This window comes from Pongo pygmaeus, chromosome 8 (assembly GCF_028885625.2).
Source record: "Pongo pygmaeus isolate AG05252 chromosome 8, NHGRI_mPonPyg2-v2.0_pri, whole genome shotgun sequence".
Classification (NCBI taxonomy): domain Eukaryota; kingdom Metazoa; phylum Chordata; class Mammalia; order Primates; family Hominidae; genus Pongo; species Pongo pygmaeus.
Genome location: NC_072381.2, coordinates 13,202,027 through 13,216,629, shown reverse-complemented (window position 1 = coordinate 13,216,629; position 14,603 = coordinate 13,202,027). Strand labels below are relative to the sequence as shown.

At 42.0% G+C, this 14,603-nt stretch overlaps 1 protein-coding gene across 4 annotated transcripts in view; it reads left to right on the top strand.

The window, feature by feature from the left end:
• Positions 1–9,255: 9,255 nt before the first annotated feature.
• Positions 9,256–14,603, top strand: part of CCDC3 (coiled-coil domain containing 3) — a 177,318-nt gene continuing 171,970 nt past the window's right edge. For 3 of the 4 annotated variants that reach the window (XM_054436286.2, XM_054436287.2, XM_054436285.2), the window contains exon 1: positions 9,256–9,352. The gene's annotated coding sequence lies outside the window, so the exon portion shown is untranslated. The remainder of the gene's footprint in view (positions 9,353–14,603) is intronic. The other variant, XM_054436289.2, reaches the window with a different exon arrangement.

Sequence of the window (14,603 nt, the reverse complement as noted above, 5' to 3'; positions counted from 1 at the left end):
TGATAACTAAACAGGCATTAAAAGTAATAACTTGAGGTGAGTTAGATTTAGTTACCTTAATAAGATGGAGAGTAGTTAAAGGGAAGAAAATAAAAAGAAAAGATAGATTAAGTTTTCTTAGCTTTAACTTGGTAGGGCTTGACCCCGGAACAATGGCCCATGACTCTGATGGTGATGATGCTTTCTTGACTCAGGTATGATGTGTCCATCCTTTTCTGCTGTGTGAACGGCAGTCTCAGTGGTTAGCAGCACAAGGTAGGGTCCTTCCCAGGCTGGCTCAAGTTTTTCTTCTTTCTGACCTTTGATGAGGATGTGGTTTCCAGGCTGGTGCTGGTGGACTGGAAATTCTAGGGGTGGTACCTGTGCTAAAAGACTTAGTTCCGAGGGAAGGGAAAGTGGAAGATAAATCAAGTATATAATTTCTGAGAAAGTGATCTTTTGTTTTAAATGTGGGGACATCAGCAGTGGAATGTAAGTAAGGCAACCTATAGGTATTTTTTTTTTGACTTTATAGTTCCTAGTGCCTTCTTGCTGAGAAATTTTCTTTTTAAAAATGTTTACTTATGTTGTTTCTGAAGGACCCTTTGGGGCTCCTTATTTTGTTAGAACTTTGCATATCTTGGGGCTTGAGGCCCCATGGTGATGCCTCCTGCCCCATCCCTACTTAGTGTTGCCTAGGGGACCTGGCGGCCCTGCCCCTCTCTCAAGGTCTCGGCCTCTCTGTGGCCCTCATCGCCCCTGTGTGTTGCGGCCTTGGGGATGAGGGGCCTTGTGACTTACCCGGCCACCCCTAGACTTTGCTCCTGCCCAAGCCCCCACTGTCTGGCCTCTGGCCTTGGGCTGGGCTGTGCTAATGATCGCCTGGCCCCCTCCGCGACACAGGAAGTGTCTGTCCGTGGCTAGCTCCCCCTGCTGGCTTGTACCCTGGCCTGTCTAGGAGCCGCTGGAGGTGGAAACTTGTTGGTATTAACTCTGTGCTGGAGGACCCCAATGGGTTCTTTGATGCAATTGGAATAAGATTTTCTTTATAAGGGGTTGGATAATATTTCTCTTTGGTTTAGCAATATTTATTTTTCTTTCGAATTTTTTTAGCACCTTTTTTTAACCTTTTAATGTAGGTAAAAATCCATATTCTTATGCCTCCTTATAATCCTTTTACTAAAAGTATATTTTATTTTCCTTACATATCTTGCACATAAACTGTTTCTTTAACAGTTTTACATTCAGGAGGCCTAATTACTTTTAAATTATACAATGTTTCTTGCATAAATTCTCTTTTGTAACATTTTTTATGGCTTTCACAGACAATCTTTGACATGCTTTAACTTTCTGACTTCCTTTTACACTATTTCTCTTCCTAGTCTTACCTTCGGTGTCTTTCTCTGATCTTGGTCTCTTCCAGTCTCTCTGTCACTTATTCTTTCCCTCTATCTCTCTTTTATTTGCTCGCTCTCACTCTCTCTCTCTTTGCCATCCCCTGTTTCCTCTCTCCCTTACACTCAGTCTCTTGGGCTGGGTGGGATCCGCGCAGCTGCAGTCCAGGCCCAGGGCCGCCATCGGCCCAGAGGCTCGGCAGATGCCAGGTTCAAGTTCTACGAGTCATTAACCCTGGGCCAGAGGCCCCCTTGTCTTTCCTCCTTATCTTTACATCCACAGCTCTTATAGCACTTTCTTTGACCTTCTTCTTTAGAGTACTGACCTTGCCTTCTTTCTCTTTGCATTCTTGAGTTCCCTTTCTTTTTTTTTTTTCTTTTTTTAACCTCTTCTAGAAAACTTTGGAACTTTGCCGAAAGATTTTTGCTTTCTGTCTCTGCCTTTTTCTCTCTCTGCTGGTCTTCCCTGCCTCTGCCAGCTGCCCACGCTGCTGCTCTCTCTTTTCCTCCCCCTTTCCCTAGGGAGCGGGCAGTGGGAGTGGAGCTTAGCCTCTTTCTTCCCCTGAGAAGAGGGGAAAGGGAAGTTTTGAATATCCTTTTTACTACTGGAGGTTTGTGTGATGTTTAATCTTCCCCTAATGGGGATTTTTCACCTCTTTTTAACCTCTAAGACATCCTGTCTAAGGAATACTTCACTGCCACCCCCATCCTCCCCACTACTCCGCAGCTTTTCTTTTCTCAGTCCTGACCTAAGGAATGCTTTACCGCTCCTGCTGTTTCTCTTACCTTGGTATGTGTCCCAATCAAGGAATGCTTTATGGCCCTGCTTTAGTCCTGACTAACGAATGCTTTACTGGCTCCTCCAGTGTTTCCTTCCTTGGCTCATGCATGAGGTCACCTGGTCCACGTGGTATGTGAGGATCCTTTACTCCAGGTCGCGGCCAGTTTTCTTCTGCATTGCTGAGAGTCCGGGTTTATTCATCACACCAGGTGGGTCTCGATTCCTTACCCCTAAGGCCACCACAACACGCGCCTCCTCATGAGAGAGGACTAGAGGCCGCCCCCAGAGGGGAATGTATCCCCGTATGTGCCACCATTTTGTTATATGTAAAATGTTTATTTAGAAACAGAATGCTTGTTCCTTGGTACCATAAGGAAAAATCAGCATTTAGACAAAAAGTTTTCTCAGCAAGGTAATTTTACTTTCTGCAGAAAGGGTGCTCCTTGCAGATGGAATAGTGGTGACAGCACACCTGAATAAAGAAGGGAAGCAATTTTTTTAAATTATTATTATACTTTAAGTTCTAGGGTACATGTGCACAATGTGCAGATTAGTTATATATGTATACATGTGCCATGTTGGTGTGCTGCACCCATTAACTGGTCATTTACATTAGGTATATCTCCTAATGCTATCCCTCCCCCCTCCCCCCACCCCACGACAGACCCTTGTGTGTGATGTTCCCCACCCTATGTCCAAGTGTTCTCATTGTTCAGTTCCCACCTGTGAGTGAGAATATGTCGTGTTTGGTTTTCTGTCCTTGCGATAGTTTGCTCAGAATGATGGTTTCCAGCTTCATCCATGTCCCTACAAAGGACATGAACTCATCCTTTTTTATGGCTGTGTAGTATTCCATGGTGTATATGTGCCACATTTTCTTAATCCAGTCTATCAGTGATGGACATTTGGGTTGGTTCCAAGTCTCTGTTATTGTGAATAGTGCTGCAATAAACATACGTGTGCATGTGTCTTTATAGTAGTATGATTTACAATCCTTTGGGTATATACCCAGTAATGGGATCGCTGGGTTAAATGATATTTCTAGTTCTAGATCCTTGAGGAATCACCACACTGTCTTCTACAATGGTTGAACTAGTTTATAGTCCCACCAACAGTGTAAAAGTGTTCCTATTTCTCCACATCCTCTCCAGCACCTGTTGTTTCCTGACATTTTAATGATCACCATTCTAACTGGTGTGAGATGGTATCTCATTGTGGTTTTGATTTGCATTTCTCTGATGGCCAGTGATGATGAGCATTTTTTCATGTGTCTGTTGGCTGCATAAATGTCTTCTTTTGAGAAGTGTCTGTTCATATCCTTTGCCCACTTTTTGATGGGGTTGTTTGATTTTTTCTTGTAAATTTGTTTAAGTTCTTTGTAGATTCTGGATATTAGCCCTTTGTCAGATGGGTAGATTGTAAAAATTTTCTCCCATTCTGTAGGTTGCCTGCTCACTCTGATGGTAGTTTCTTTTGCTGTGCAGAAGCTCTTTAGTTTAATTAGATCCCATTTGTCTATTTCGGCTTTTGTTGCCATTGCTTTTGGTGTTTTAGTCATGAAATCCTTGCCCATGCCTATGTCCTGAATGGTATTGCCTAGGTTTTCTTCTAGGGTTTTTATGGTTTCAGGTCTAACATTTAAATGTTTAATCCATCTTGAATTAATTTTTGTATAAGGGGTAAGGAAGGTATCCAGTTTTAGCTTTCTACATATGGCTAGCCAGTTTTCCCAGCACCATTTATTAAATAGGGAATCCTTTCCCCATTGCTTGTTTTTGTCAGGTTTGTCAAAGATCAGATGATTGTAGATGTGTGGTATCATATCTGAGGGCTCTGTTGTGTTCCATTGGTCTATATCTCTGTTTTGGTACCAGTACCATGCTGTTTTGGTTACTGTAGCCTTGTGGTATAGTTTGAAGTCAGGTAGCGTGATGCCTCCAACTTTGTTCTTTTGGCTTAGGATTGTCTTGGCAATGCAGCTCTTTTTTGGTTCCATATGAACTTTAAAGTAGTTTTTTCCAATTCTGTGAAGAAAGTCATTGGTAGCTTGATGGGGATGGCATTGAATCTATAAATTACCTTGGGCAGTATGGCCATTTTCATGATATTGATTCTTCCTATCCATGAGCATGGAATATTCTTCCATTTGTTTGTGTCCTCTTTTATTTCGTTGAGCAGTGGTTTGTAGTTCTCCTTGAAGAGGTCCTTCACTTCCCTTGTAAGTTGGATTCCTAGGTATTTTATTCTCTTTGAAGCAATTGTGAATGGGAGTTCACTCATGATTTGGCTCTCTGTTTGTTATTGGTGTATAAGAATGCTTGTGATTTCTGCACACTGATTTTGTATCCTGAGACTTTGCTGAAGTTGCTTATCAGCTTAAGGAGATTTTGGGCTGAGACGATGGGGTTTTCTAAATATATAATTTTGTCATCTGCAAACAGGAACAATTTGACTTCCTCTTTTCCTAATTGAATACCCTTTATTTCTTTCTCCTGCCTAATTGCCGTGGCCAGAACTTCCAACACTATGTTGAATAGGAGTGGTGAGAGAGGGCATCCCTGTCTTGTGCCAGTTTTCAAAGGGAATGGGAAGCAATTTTTATCCCTTACACAGCTTGTCCCTGCTACTCTGCCCTGTCTCCATTGGCTGGAGCCAGACCTTACAATCTAAACTGAACTCGACTGGCTGACAATTTAAAACTTTTCTAAATAGGTGAAAGCAATGGAGAACAAGGGAAAGAAGGAAGTTGCTTACTAAAGGACTTAGAAAAGTAATAACATTCCCAAATAAGGAAGGGGCATAGGCATAGGCTGCGAGCTGGGACATGCCTGTGAGCACGTCCAGCACAGATATCTTGGTTAAAGTACAAGGACATAGAATGTACTATGTGCCTGTGAGCATGTTTAACATAGGATGGGGCTTAACAAAGAGTTATTAGCACAAAGCAAGGAGGCTTGAAGGAAGTTCGTCTTTAAAAGGAACTATTACTTCTAACACTTATGATTTAATCTTTAACAAGGGAAACTTAGAGGAAGAAAGTTTTTGCTTTCTACACAGGACACTCCTAAGTCTGGGTCTGTTTAGTAAATGTTATCAATCTGTTCCCTTAGCCACAAACATCTAGAGGCTAGGAATATCTAACTTTCGGGGAGGACAGCCCAGCAAGTCCCAGCCTCATTTTTCCTAGTCCTCAGCCAAGATGGAGTTGCTCTGGTTCGAATGCCTCTGACAACAATCCTAAATGTATTACTGTTGGCTGAATTGCTTTATCCTCTCTATTTTTCGTTTTAATTCCAGCTGTCAACATTCGCCCATTTGCTAAGTTAGAAATTTGGAGGCAGCTTTGACTCTTCTGCCCATACTGAGTTAGCCATCGAGACCTGCCTCCTTTGCTTCCCTATTTCCCTGATACCTGCTTCCCTATTATTTTAGGTTTTTTTTTTTTTTTTTTTGATAGGGTCTCGCTCTGTCACCCAGGCTGGAGTGCACTGGCACAATCTTGGCTCATGGCAACCTCCGCTTCCCAGGTTCAAGCAATTCTCCTGCCTCAGCCTTCCGGATATCTGGGATTACAGGCACACGACACGAGGCCTGGTTATTTTTATTTTATTTTATTTTATTTTTTTTAGTAGAGATGGAGTTTCGCCATGTTGGCCAGGCTGGTCTCGAACTCCTGACCTCAAGTGATCCACTCACCTCAGCCACTGAAAGTGCTGGGATTACAGGCGTGGAGCCACCATGCCCGTCCACCTACCCACGTCAATACATAAAATTAACCATTGCACTGAGCAAATCGGTTAATCATCAATTTTTGAAAAGTGTATTGAGCATTGAAGGCTCATCCAATTCTAGGCCAGGTTTCATGGAGAATCTACAATGCAAAATGCTTATTCCTTCCTGTCTCCCCTCCCCACAAGGGTTTTTTCCTGGTATATTTATTTATTTATTTATTTATTTATTTATTTATTTATTTATTAGTGTTTCCTCCCTTATTATTAGCAGATTCAATACTTTAGCGGTGGGAAGAGGTTCATCCTTAGGAGCTTCTAAACCATTACCCACCTACCCAGGCTGGGAAGTCTAGAGAAAAAAAAAAAAAAAAAAAAAAACTTATCTGATGGAAACAGGAATATCTGTGTGTCATCTTCCCTGACTCAGATATCAATCACTTATTATTTCGTTTAAAAGCCAAAGAAACAAACAAACAAACAAACAAGCCTCCAATTTTGGAGCTCCTACATGTGCCAGTCACTATGCAGGATGCTGGGGATACAGTGATACGCAAAACAAAAAATTGTTTATTGCTTGTTAAACAAAGCAAAGGTACTTTATGCACCAGCAGAGGAAATAGGAAAACTATAGTGGAAAAGACTCCCTAGCTTCTGAGATATTGATAAGAAGTTGGAGAGATGATTTGTTATAAAGGGATATAAAGCATCGTTTCAGTGGGAAACCACTGGTTCATCAGGGAGCCAGGTTTGCAGTGGGCACCTATGCGTCAGTTCTGATGTTCCCCGCCTACGACTGTTTGTCCGTGTCCAGCAGATGGCGCCAAGTGACTGGCCGCGGCTGGGCTGTACCGGGTCCTCTTTGGAAAACATGAAATCTATTTCTATAGGGCCAGCATCTTAAAGAAGGCACTCATATTGTCTGTTTGAGACCCTTTCTTTTGCTCCATTTTAATGTGATATGTGGATAAAAATAAGAAATAGACAATAAAATGGTTTCTCCTCCTGGAATGTGGTAATACTGTGGAATAACGGGAACACAGGTCCAACGTAGATAGCTCAGTAAAACAGCACCGAGACTTGCAGCCGGCACGGGGAACTCATGTGAGTGTGTATGTGTGTGCACGCGTATTTGTGCTTATGAGAAAGATTAAACAGTAAAGGATGGAAGTGATAACAAATGCTTTAACAAGGGTAAGGAGAAAGTATTGTAGAAAAATCTATAAAAGATGAGGGGGGGGGGTTGGGAGGGAGAGTTAGTTCAAATGAGCATGAGAGCTGGGACCTTGGTTTAAAGGCATTAAAAGAACTCCAGAAGAAAAGATTTGATTCCGCCGGTCGTGGTGGCTCACGCCTGTAATCCCAGCACTTTGGGAGGTCGAGGTGGGTGGATCACCTGAAGTCGGGAGTTCAAGACCAGCTTGACCAACATGGAGAAACCCCGTCTCTACTAAAAAAAAAAAAATATATATATATATATATATATATATATATATTAACCAGGGTGCGGTGGTGCATGCCTGTAATCCCAGCTACTTGGGAGGCTGAGGCAGGAGAATTGCTTGAACCCAGGAGGCAGAGGTCGCGGTGAGCTGAGATCACGCCATTGCACTCCAGCCTGGGTAACAGGAGTGAAACTCTGTCTTTTAAAAAAAAAAAAAAAAAAAAAAAAAAAAAAAAAGATTTGATTCCTCTGTTTCTTGCAATCCTAGTAACAGGTGCCTTGAATTTCAAGTGATTATCATGTAAATGGAGGATTAGAAAAGAGATACCAACTCTGGAATCAATTCAATGGAATTCTTCAAGAGACTGTAACTTAGTGCTCACAAAGACTTGGAATGATCTACACTGCATGGTGTACCTGTTAGAGGAGGTGACATCAAAGCTTTAGGTACTGAGAGAGGATACTTCCTACTGTGGAAGGGGAGAAAAGAAAAAAGCAAAGGTGAGTTGGAATGGTAGACCTGTTGGGTTTATTCTCTCATTGTTAAGCTTTTAAAATCTCTCATTAAAAAAAAAAGTCTTGGGCAGGCCACGGTGGCTCATGCCTGTAATCCCAGCACTTAGGGAAGCTGGCATGGGACAACTGCTTCAGCTCACGAGTTTGAGACCAGCCTAGGCAACATTGAGAAACCCTGTCTCTACAAAAAATTAGCCGAGTGTGGTGGCAGGTGCTTGTAGTTGTAGCTGTAGCCTCCTAGCTACTCAGGAGGCTGAGGTGGGAAGATTGCTTGAGCCTAGGAGGGGGAGGTTGCAGTGAGCCATGATCGTACGGCCGCACTCCAGCCTGGGTGACAGAGTGAGATCCTGTCTCGAAAAAAAAAGTCTTCATCTAATAAGGTGATAGATGGAAGGGGATGCGGTTACTTCTGCTCCAGTTGGATTTGTTTGCTCTATTTAGAAGCTGCTTTCAGAGCAGGAATGACACCTGAGTTTAGAAAACAGTTCCCTGTGTCTGTGCTTGTGTGTTCCTCCAGCTCAGTGTCCTATGTTACCTGTCCTGAGACATTCCAAGAAGGAAGACCAAAAGACAACATTCTTGAGCTATTCCAAAGAGATCACAGAGGCCGCGACCAAAGAGAAGACTAAGAATCTACCGTAGTTTGCCCCAGTAAAATGCTGTTTTTCTTAGGAACTATTGCAAGTTATAAAACTCCTAAGTGAAATGATTGTGTGGCCAGGGATAGTGGCTCACGCCTGTAATCCCAGCCCTTTGGGAGGTCAAGGCAGGTGGATCATTAGAGGTCAGGAGTTCAAGACCAGCCTGACCAACATGGTGAAACTCGTCTCTACCAAAAATATAAAAATTAGCCAGGCGTGGTGGCACATGCCTGTAATCCTAGCTGCTTGAGAGGCTGCAGCAGGAGAATCGCTTGAACCCAGGAGGTAGAGGTTACAGTGAGCCAAGATCATGCCACTGCACTCCAGCCTGGGTAACAGAGTGAAACTCTGTCTCAAAAAAAAAAAAAAAAAAAAAACAAGAAAAGAAATGATTGTGCATGCAGAAATGTCTTTAAGGCATCATTGTTGCAGAATTTTGCTCCTTAGTTCAGCTAAAACTGGGTTCATGTCACATGACCAGGAGACTTTAGACATGTGGACACATTGAAGGGTGGGCAGAGCAGCACTTTGTTGGGCAAAAGGGGAAAAAAAAAGAAAAAAACTCAGCAAAGTGAGATGGGGTCCTATTAACAGGCCTCCCACCTCACAGATTGAATCCCAGGTCACCACACAGGAACTGAAGATCCAGGCTCCGCCCCCTGCCTGTGCTCCACCCCGTTCCCCAAGCGCACATGTGGGCAGGCTCAGACAAGGCCCTGGGCAGGTTCCCTCATCTGCACAGAAGCATCTGATGTAAACACTTATGGGGCGGGTCGGAGATTCTCTGGGGACACCTTTATATCTGCCTAGGCATTTGGCTGTCTCGTTCCCCCCTCTAAAGAAGTACATCCAACGGCGGTTAGAATAAGGTAAGGATAAGGATGATGACCGAAGTTAACTGCTTTCTGCTAACAGGGGGCACTGTTTTGGGGAAAACAGCAGTCAGATCTCCCTCAGAGGCTTATCTAAGTATCCCCAGCAGAAAAGGCCATCGTCCGAGGCTCTGGTTGCATGATCATTTGGAGTTTGATGGCCTGAAGGTGAGAATAGACAACTGGGTTATTAGGAAACATATATCAAAACGAAACAAGGAGGTTACGGTAAGGACAGCTCAAAAAATCCCAAGGCCTTTCACTGGTTTGCAAAGGGGGAGGGGAGGCCAAAAGCCCAGCTGGTTAAAAAAATAAAAAATGAAACTACCCTTTTGCCAGCATTTGGACTTCTGGGTTCCCTTCTCCTGAGCCCAATCCTAAACCAACCAGTCTAAGGTTTAGGAAATTAACTCTTCCCAGTTTGGAGGATGCATCTAAAGGGAGTGTCTCATAGTACAGAGACACCATTATCTATCACTGAAGAGAGGACAGAGGAAAAAAAAGGAAAAAAGAAGGTGTTTTTTTAGAGGCGTCCCAGGGGTTCAGGAGGCATTCAAAGGAGATACAGACTGAAGATGAATGGCTACCCATCTAGAAAGAAGGGAGCAGGCATCCCTGGTTCCTTTCTCTTCCTAGCAAATACCCAGAGTACGTGAGGGAGGAAAAGTGAGGCATTCCTCTTTCTTTCCTCTGTCTTTGTATCCCCAAGTCCTGGCAGCCACAACAGGGTGCCACCTATGGGTGTCAAAGTGGCTTTCACCCATGTTAAAAGGAGGGCCTAAGGGGTAGGAATATCCACTCTTACCCACATACACTGTGTCTCCCCTGCTGTCAGTAGCCTGTGAATTCCCTAGACCTCATTTATGCCATGGATACTAGCATGACCTTTATCCGTGTAATGGGAAGCTTGGCTTAATCAGCAGGAATTAGTCATGCTCACCTGTACTGTGTCTTTTAACTTCCATTATCATCTGTCTCTGGATTCCTCAGATCCAGTTTTCTTTCCTAGGGCTTTGAGCTGAAGTTTGGAATTGAGTTTGGGACAAAAATCTGTCTTGAGGGGGGTTGCATGGACTCCTTATTATAAGCTGAATGCTAAGGTGAAGCAGTGGAATTGAGTCCTCCTCCAACCAGGGAGAGAAAAGGATGTCTTGTGTCACCCCCAGATCACTGGTGGCTATAGTTATGCTTGCTGAGATTTGGATGCATGGGGCTTGGCTTTGGTTAGCTCCCTTTGTCTTACTTTCCCAAAAAGGAAGCCTCTGAGTGGTGGGCATCCTACTTATTTTCATCACCTGGAAGTATTTGCAGGATAATTGCTGAGAATGAGAATACTGATCCAGATTTTTACATCACCCATCCGTTTTGTTTTTTTCTGAGCTGCAGCCAGAGATTGCTGTTTGGTTCACAGGAACAAGCAGGGTTCGTCTAAAATGTAGGCAAAAAGTTAAAAACAATTAATGAGTCTAGAACCTAATGATAAGTTTTGAAACATTATTTCTCTTTCTCTAGTCCTCATTTTTATTAAAAACAAATCATGATAGGACTGAGTTGTTTGCAAAATAGACTTTAGTCTTATACTTGGCCTGATTATTTGCATAAAGTGCAGCAAGAATAATTATTTCTACATAGGCCTTTTAGATCGGCTTTCATGGAACTTTGTTCCACAGGGAATCTCAAATGAGACCTTTTAAAGCTGAGCCTAGCCATGGGTTTTTATCCTCAAATACCGATGAGTTGGGCAAACTCCTCTCTTCTTGAGGTTTCAAGAGATATGGTCCCTGGGGCTGTTGGAAAGTGACATTCTATACCTACTGCAGGTTAGGAACCCTGTATGGGGACTGTGTACACAAGGTATGAGGCCAGTTTCTCCCATGGGGCTTTATTGACTCTGCAAGTCAAGCTTGACTCCTTAAAGGGAAGCATACCCTTCCAGTCAAAGCCTCAGTAAAGCATCCAGTTTCTCCAATTGTGTCTTGTTGCAACCAGTTTCTCCAATTGTGTCCTGTTGCAAAAGAAAATGGATTCTTATTGCACTGACGCAAACAACTATATGGCCATAAATTAAGAATACTCACAACTAGTTTCCAAATTCTGGAGAAGCCAGGCAGAGAGACAGAGACAAATATACTCCAAATTTTGTTCACAGGAGTATACCTTACTCAATTATTAAAGGCTGTAAATAGCTCAAAATAAGTTTGCTTGACTCTGAAAAACAAAACAAGGATCAGCAATATTTCAAGCAAAAGTCAAAAAGATTACTTCAGTTTTGTATTAGTTTAGGCTATTCAGTTAACTCTTGTTTTGCTTGATATTCATAAATATTTCAGCTTTTCATGAGTCCTGTATGTTTTTCCTTTTTTCCAATGTCACAATCTCCAAAGTTATCAGAAACCTGCATTTCAGAGCACCTGTCAAAGTTCTATAGCTGATTATAAACCATCTTTTGAAGAGGATCAAAGAAGACAATTGTGTGTAAATAACAAAAGGTCCAGGGTAGTTATAGTCAGAAACATGATTGACAAATAAATTTGGTTATCTCCATGGTTTACAATAACTTAACATAATAACCTTAATTATGATTGATAGCATATACTCAGACATTAGAATTTTAGACATCCCATACAATTTTGGAACATATATTAATATAATTCTCTAAAATCTAACCTGAAGATTAAACATCATTTTGGCAATCCTATGTACTTAAACATGTCAAATAATCCTGTTCCCTTGTCTTTTGGATACTCCAGGGGCCCTCTGTAGCATCTAAAAAGCCAGGCATCAGGAAAGACAATTTTGAAACTGAAGTTTGATTTTGGGAAGTCTGTTATGTGTTAGAGATTTAAAATACCTGATGTTATGAAATACAACTCCAGATTGCCATAAATTATTTATTTTGCCAAAATGATGACTTAGAAATTTTAAAATAGCAAAAAACCTTTTATAACCTTTTACAAATTTTGCTAAAGAGCAGATTAGTGTCTTAAGAGTACCTTGTTGTGCTTTTATTTCCATGCTCAATTTACAGAAGACCATATAATAACCATTTGAATTTAGTTAATATGTTCACACATGGAATTTCTTTTGCAAGATTAATTTATTTTTATTTTTATTTTTTTGAGACGGAGTTTCACTCTTTGTTGCCCAGGTTGAAGTGCAATGGTGTGATCTCGGCTCACCGCAACCTCTGCCTCCTGGGTTCAAGTGATTCTCCTGCCTCAGCCTCCCTAGTAGCTGGGATTACAGGCATGCGCCACCATGCCTGGCTAATTTTGTATTTTTAGTGGAGATGGGGTTTCTCCATGTTGGTCAGGCTGGTCTCGAACTCCCGACCTCAGGTGATCTGCCTGCCTTGGCCTCCCAAAGTGCTGGGATTACAGGCGTGAGCCACCGTGCCCAACCAAGATTAATTTTTATACTCCTTTCATCATTTGATTAAACCTTCAGCTTTACCTTATCTAATTCAAAACAATCCTTCAAGCCTAGGAAAGAATTTACATTTCCACGCCTTCTTATCATCTTTTGCTAAAAACACATCTTACTGTTGTTACACACCTCACATATAAATCTCTTTCCAGTAGTTTCAATTAAATGTTATAATGGTAACTCCCAGCAATTTTTAACTTTTATGTAGAACCTAGTAAATTGTTATAATTATGTAGAAGTCGCAGCCAAGGTTTGACTCCTTCCAGCATAATTAAGGGTGTGGTTAATTCCATATGTCTCTAGGCCTCACCAATTATGAAGCAGGCAAGTCAAACTGTTCTCAAAAACCAAAAAAGGCAGTTTATAACCTTAAAACATTTAGCAAACCTAATATCTGACCTGCATAATTGAGATCACCTATTTACATTTTGATGCCATCTGCATTTTACCAATAATCTTTAAGGCTGCTTTTATTTCTCAAAAATTAAAGTCATGTGAACTGAAAGGTACCATAGCTTTTATCTTCCCTTTTAAAAAATATTTGATTCAAGCACTTATCCTTTTTTAAGTCAATGAATTAGAGCTCTTTTTTATAGACATCACATACACGACACATGTATAACTACATAAGCAGAAGAAAACGCAGTAGCCATGAGATTTTTCATCTGCCAATCTCCTAATTGGATTATTGGCTTCCGGGTGGTGTCCTTTAAGAGACAGGGACAGAAAAACATGCAGCTTTTAAGGCCTAATAAAATAGGCATGACTGGGAGGCAAAAACAGATTTTGAGAGGGTTATATCTGCATTTCATTCCTGGGGTTCCATGAGAAAAACAGGTTTCTTCCCAAAATGGGGTTAGTGGTACCTTGTCTGTTTTTCTCAAGGAGTCCCATGCCCCCAGGAGTTATCTTAGGGCCTCTCATGCATACATTAAGAATGACAAGGCAAAATGGAGAAAAATAATTCAGTCTACTGAGAAAACGCCCTTTTCCAGCAAAGAGATCCAAGAAAACAAACAAATAAAAAAAACAAAAAGACCTTTTAAATATACTTATAACTTGGATATCCATTTTTAATTAAGCTGAGTGCTCTTTGAGAAAAACCTTTTAACTGCCTTATTACCCAACTAGCCGTGCCAAGCGGCCAATATTTCTGGCTTTCAAACTTTACTAAAGGTGACGTCCCAGGTGCTCAGAGAAAGGAAGATAAAAGGCGGTTTGTGGAGGGGAAGAGAATCAGCAACGGGTCATGCAGATATCAAACCAGAAAGGACTTATTCCCTAAGCCAGGATTGAACCCGGCCGCCATTGTAAAATGGTGGAGGCTAAGACAAAACAGTGCCACGTGGTTACAGGTCATGCTCCCTAAAACAAGATGGAGGCCCGCAGCAAGGTTTGCTACTCACCATACAGAAAGTCATGCAAAGCCCACCAGACTGGCTACAGCTAAAGACCAACCTCACAAGTCCTTTTTCATAATTAAAACTTTACAGAGAATATAAACAGTGATCCTTATTCCTGGTCTAGTAAAATGTCTTAAAAAAGAAAAAAAAATCCTCTCACTTAAAAGTTAAATGCTGACAGGGTAGAGAAAAGGAAAAAATAGTTTAAAATGCAGGGTTGGAAAGATGCCTGGGGAAAATACCTCTTACTCTTATACAAGTGGGCTCCTCCAACAGGGAGAGAAACTTAATTGCTGTCCGCCATTGGGCACCCTTGGGCCATGGGCCACGTACCCCAGCCCTGGCTGGGAGGGGAGCCGGGAACCCGTCATTCGCCAGTCTATCTCTCAGGTGCCTGCAGCCATTGGGGTGAGGGGGTG